This window comes from Lemur catta, chromosome 9, assembly GCF_020740605.2.
Source record: "Lemur catta isolate mLemCat1 chromosome 9, mLemCat1.pri, whole genome shotgun sequence".
Classification (NCBI taxonomy): Eukaryota; Metazoa; Chordata; class Mammalia; order Primates; family Lemuridae; genus Lemur; species Lemur catta.
Genome location: NC_059136.1, coordinates 37,256,130 through 37,262,360, shown reverse-complemented (window position 1 = coordinate 37,262,360; position 6,231 = coordinate 37,256,130). Strand labels below are relative to the sequence as shown.

General features: G+C 36.8%; 1 non-coding gene across 1 annotated transcript; it reads left to right on the top strand.

The window, feature by feature from the left end:
• The first annotated feature begins 1,799 nt into the window (after nucleotides 1–1,799).
• On the top strand, nucleotides 1,800–1,902 carry LOC123645319. Its single transcript, XR_006737511.1, has one exon. It is a non-coding gene; the product is annotated as a U6 spliceosomal RNA (small nuclear RNA).
• Nucleotides 1,903–6,231: the final 4,329 nt, after the last annotated feature.

The following is a 6,231-nucleotide window of genomic DNA, read 5'->3' as shown; positions in this document are numbered from 1 at the left end:
GTCAGCACCAAAACATTGGCAATATTTATGCAGAATTTAGTTTTGTGCTGAAGAAGATGGTTATTTAGATTTTCCTGTTGAGAGAGCAGGTAAAATAATAAGGAAAAAAAAATCTCCCTTTTCATGCAACACTTACTATTAATAGTTTACACAAACGTGTAAACTTGATAAGCAGCATGATGAGGGCAACAAACACTGAGGCAGAAGCACTGGCTAAGAAATCAGTCAATTCTCACTGTTCCCCAGCCAACACCAGGAGCACTGGTACTTCTCAGAGCAGCACTGAGCTTGATCAGCTATAGTTGGCCCTGGCCCTGGGCAAGGGTAAGGTGAGTGATCAGAAAAATAATAAAGAGTAAAAAATTCAGGAACTAAAGTTTATTGACATCTTAAAAACTTTGTGTCTAGGGCTGATCCAGCTGGTTTGAATATATTATTTCATTTAAACTTCCTAAAACCCCAGGAGGCAGGTGACATTAGTAGCATTTTCAGAAGAACAAACTCAGTTCACAGAACACTTGGTTTTAGAGTGACCCACAGAATTGCAAGTGTTCAGAATCCAAACTATTTGAGCAGGACAGAGCTAGATAGGACAATGAAGATTGTCTGAACAGTGGCGGCAAATGAGTTTTGTCTCATGCCCTAACTTTCAGTCTAATTTTTCAGTAGGGCTGTGCTAAGTTTTGAATATTTTCCCTTCCAAAACTCATGATAAAATTTAATCCCCAATGTGACAGTATTGAGAGATAGGGCCTTTAAGAGGTGATTGGGTCATAAGGTCTCTGCCCTCATGAGATTAATCTATTCATGGATTAATGGGTAATCGTGAAAGAGGGACTGGTGGTTTTATAAAAAGAGAAAGAGAGGCCTGAGCTGTCACACTCATCCTTGTCACCATGTGATGCTCTGTGTTGCTTCAGGACTCTGCAGAGTCCCCACCAGCAAGAAGGCCCTCACCAGATGCAGCCCCTTGGCCTTGAACTTCTTGGCCTCCATAACTGAAATAAATCTCTTTTCTTTATAAATTACCAAGTTTCAAGTACTCTGTTATAAGCAACAGAAAACAGATGAAGACAGGCTGTGTTGAGAAGGATTCTGAGACTCTGGACTGGCTGGTATAGAGTATCTTGGTCACTGGCAATGCCTGCCTTGGGCTCTGGAGAAGTGGTGGTGGCGTGTGAGGAAGATATTTGCCATCTGGATAGAGTCTCCTCATTTTACAGAATACATAGCTACTAAGACATTGATATTAATATAGTAACAATTCATAGGTGAATTATTGCCAAAGCCTACATTTAATCTTAAAGTTACTGATGATTAGGGCAAGGCACCTTTCACTGTGTAAACAACCAACCAACAAATAAAAAGCAAAATAAAACAAAAAGGAATAAATTTCTTGACATTCCAAGCATTAGAAGGAAAAATATTAGGCTTAGAGGATTCTTCTTAAGATCCATAAAATCATAACACAGAGAGTGTTTCAAACTTTAGCATGCATTAGCATCTCCTGGAAGTCTTTTGAAACACAGATTGCTGAGCCTCACCCATAGAACTGTTGATTCAGTAGGTCTGGAAGGGGACCTGAGGATTTGCAAGTTCCCAGATGAAGCTGCTGCTGCTGGTCAGGGACTACCCTTTGAGAGCTGCCTATTGTAACTTTTCCTTGACCATTGATCAAATTCCTCTTAAAATGAAACAAAATTATTCAAACATGCATTTTTAAAAATAAATTTGGGAGATCTGTCTGCCACCCCCCGCTGATATTTATTAATAAGAAGTTCTGAAAATTATACCAAAAATTTCTTTTGCAGCACATATACTAAAATTAGAATGATACAGAGAAGATTAGCATGGCTCCCGTGCAATGATAACATGGAAATTCATGATGTGTTCCCTATTTTTTTGGAACTCTTGTGCATTGTTGGAGGGAATGTAAAATGGTGTAACAGCTATGGAAAACAGCATGGAGTTTCTTCAAAAACTTAAAAATAGAATTACCATCTGATCCAACAATCCCATTTTTGGGTATATATCCAAAATAATTCAAAGAAGCCTCTTGGAGAGATATTTGCATACCTATGTTCATTGCAATATTATTCACAACAGCCAAAAGGTGGAAACAATCTGAAAGTCCATCAGCAGATGAATGGATAAAGAAATGTGGGATATACATACAATGTAATATTATTCAACTTTTAAAAAGAAGAAAATACCACCATATGAGACAACATGGATGAACATTGAGGATATTATGCTACGTGAAATACGCCAGTCACAAAAGGATAACTACTATATCATTTCATTCATATGAGATCTCAAAAGTGGTCACATTTATGGAGACAGAGCAGAATGGTGGTTTCCAGGGACAGGGAGAAGAGGGAAATGGGAGTTGGTATCAATGGTTATAGAGTTTCCATTTTACATGATGAAAAAGTTCTAGAGATGTGTTGCAAAACAAGTTGAATGTACTTAACACTACTGAACTATAAACTTAAAATGATGAAGATGGTAAATTTTATGTTATGTGTATTTTACCACAATTAAAAAATTATTTATTTAGACATAACACTTTTCCTGGAGGGAACATCAATTCTTAGTTGAAGAGATGTCTGGCAAGAGGTGGAGAGGGACTCTCCTTTTGGCCACTCTCAAGGGAGCTGGGTACTTATCTAGCTCCAGAGCTTAGCAAGTCTCACTTTGTCTGTGGATCTAGCCTCTCCCAGGAGATTCTTTAAAATCATGGTGCTGGTTCCAACCCAGAGATTCTAATTTGGTCTGTGATATGACCTGGATAGTAAAGATTTGTGAAAGCTTCCCAGATAGTTTGAATTGCAGCCAGGGCTGTAAAGCATTGGTTAGATCAGTGACTCGAAACTTGTGAAAGGATAAAAAGGATCTTCTTGGGGATCTTGTCAAAGTTTATGTGCTCAAGCCTTCTCTATGTTCTTCCTCACTGCCCCAGGTCATTCTAATTATCCCCCTCCCCGCCCCCATTAATCTGAGAAATATAACATTACATGATCTCTAATGCCTTTTTCAGATTAAATATGTTCGTGGACCTCAGTGCAACAGTTTGAGTTCATTGTCAACTGAGTTCGTATGTGATCAAAGACCCTATTGAGATTGGTGAGACAGTCTTAGTTCAGGCTGTGTGTGTGCATATAGCCAACCCATCTTTTTAAATCCTCAGAGTCAAACCTCACAGTTAAAATACAGCATTGGGGCTTAAAACCACACTGTTGAACTATAACAAAATTCCATTATTTGTTTATACACTAAATTTGACAAGCTATGAATAATTTAGCAGATGATCTGAAGAACAAAGGAATAAAATTTCACAGTGAGTTAACATTTCTGTGGAGGGATTAGGCCCTGCCAAGGGAGATTTTCTTTGACTTCCTAAAAATCAGTGGTGTCAGAGGGCAGGAGAACAATCCCACGGAATTGTAGCTATAATGTCAGGGTGTGCTCAGTTTGAAAGAATCCCAAGTGCAAACAACTTCCCACATATTCGGTCATTGTAAGTCAGTTTGGATACCCATGAGTTCAAAAATTTGGCAGCACAGGAAACAGGGGACTTGCCAACTTAATTCTGTTTAATATTAATTAAACTTAATATAACTTAGTTATCTGTTTTTTGGATATTCCCAGGCAGAATTCCAGAGAGGAAGAAATAAATCTACATTCATATAATATATATAGTTAAATTATGTAATCATAGATTTATTCATAATTACATACTCATATTATGTAATACATATTACCATATATTTTAGATTTCTGAATATTTCTAGAATAACTAAAAAGGAAGAATGGACATACTAAATCAATAATTTCCATGAAATGGATTACCTGGGAAAATGTACATGAAAATATACTGATATAGTGTTATTCATACAAACACACATTCTCTGTGCATTGTGAAGAAGGCTAAAATAATGCTACGTGCCCCGTACAACAAGCAGTGAGGAATGGGAGCAACTGAAGTTGCCCAGAATTTTGGGCAGACAACAGGGAGGAGGTGATCCCTTAATAGCTGTGTTTTAAAGCATTTCTAAGAATGACCAATACCATTGGAAACCACCAGTACCAACGTGGTGCTACTTTGGAAAGGTATTCAGTAACACTTAAAAGACAAAAAGAGAATAGCAAACATGGTGAATATTCACTGTATCAAAACTATGATGGCTTTCCTCACATCTAACGCACAATAGAACTATCATTGTTCCTTTCTCATCTGATAGGAGCATGTGATTTTTACAACAGTGCAAGAAGCATCCAATTTCTATTGAGCATCTCAATTTCTGTTACAGTTAGTTGTTCCAATATTTAGATGATTAAGCATTAACTAAATGTGTAAAAATTAAATTAGGTTTCCCAGCATTAGCCCAAAGCAGCAGGCACTGATACTGGTTGTGCATGTGCAAGAGAGTCGTCAAAGTCAAGGCTAGACGGTCCGTGGTTCTAGTCATGCTTTAAAACTCACCCCACAGACCTTGGGTTTCCTTAGATATAAAATAGGCATTTAATCTGTACTTCACAAGATAGGATTATCAAGAAATTCAGTGGGGAGTTTTGAAAGTATGCAAATTCTCAAAAATGATTAGCACATGATTTATGTATAAAGTGAGCCCTAAGAATGCATGTTTAAAAAACACCCAGGCGAGATTGCTGTTTCCATCCAAGATGGAGTAACAGGGACTATGGTAACTTTCCTGCACTAACAATTAAAAAAGCTAGACAAAACATATAACACAATGAAATTGAAGACATTGGATAGCGATAATAATTTCTGAGAGACAGAAAATAAACGCACTGAGCCCTACAATTATCCCAGCTTACTGCCGTGAGATAATTTCCAGATTGTGTTGCTGGCAGAAGAGACCCAGGCTGAGCCTGGTGGGCTCTGTGCATTAGGGAAATCGAGTTGGAAATTTGAGAATGCCAAAGTGGCTAGAGTTCACAGGGTAAAGTACTGGGGAAGAAAGAGCAGTACACAGAATCCTGAAAACCTGCAGAGGATTGCCCCTCTAGACTTCATCTGAACACTGATCAGTGCATGTTTGTGAGAAAACTGCACAAGAGTAAGGGAAAGTGCAACATTAACTCTTGGTATAAATTCTCGGCAAACTAGGAAAAAAAGGGGACTGACTTAACTTGATAATATGCTTCAGTGAAATACAGCTAACCTTACACTTAAAGGTGAAAGAATTATTTTCCCTTACGATCAGGACCAAGACAGGGTTATCTGTCCCATCACTTCTGTTCAACATTGTACTGGAGGTTCTCTCTGGTGCAATTAGGAAAGAAAAATTAATAAATGCATCCAGGTTGCAAAATGGTGAAGTAAACCTGTCTTCATTTACAGGTGGCCTCATTGTCTAAGTAGATAGTCCAGTGAAATTTACAATAAGGGTATTAGAGCTAATAACTGAGTTTAGCTAAGTTGCAGGATGCAAGATTAGTATACAAAACTCAATTGTATTTAAATATATTAGCAATGAATATTTAGAAATTGAAATAAATGTAATTTACAATAGCATAAAATATGAAATACTATGGATAGATCTAAAAAAAGATAAATACCTATATATTGAAAACTACCAAATATTATTAAGAGTAATGAAAGAAGACCTAAATAAATGGACAGATACAGCTTTTCTATGGGTTGGAAGATTCAATGTTGTTAAAATGTCAATTATCTCCAAATTGATCTAAAGATTTGACACAATCCCAATCAAAATTCCAGCAGGCTTTTTTCAGTAGAAATTCATAAACTGATTCTAAAATCCTTATGGAATTTCAAAGTATCTAGAATAGCCAAAATAACTTTGAAAATGAAGAACAAAGTCAGAAGGTTAACACTACCTGATAGACAAACTAGACTTGGTTAGTTCAAAATTATATCCTGAGGCAGACAATTAGAAATATTCTGAAATTATATTGCCATTGATTTCCTGTTTAGCCAATGACTAATTCGATGAACTAAACAATATCTTTGAGGTATGTGAATTATGGTTTAGTTGCCAGATTATATGCTTGAATAAAGGATATGTAAGTATGGAGCACTAGAGTAGGGGTCAGAAAACTTGTGTTCTAACAGACTCAAGATTTCTTAATGCGTACTAATGGAAAATCGGTATTTACCTGCTTGCCCTTATTCATTGTAAGGATGAAAGTATTTAAATATGTTTAAAAAGGACGAAACACTATGCACTTCTGGAATTGCAA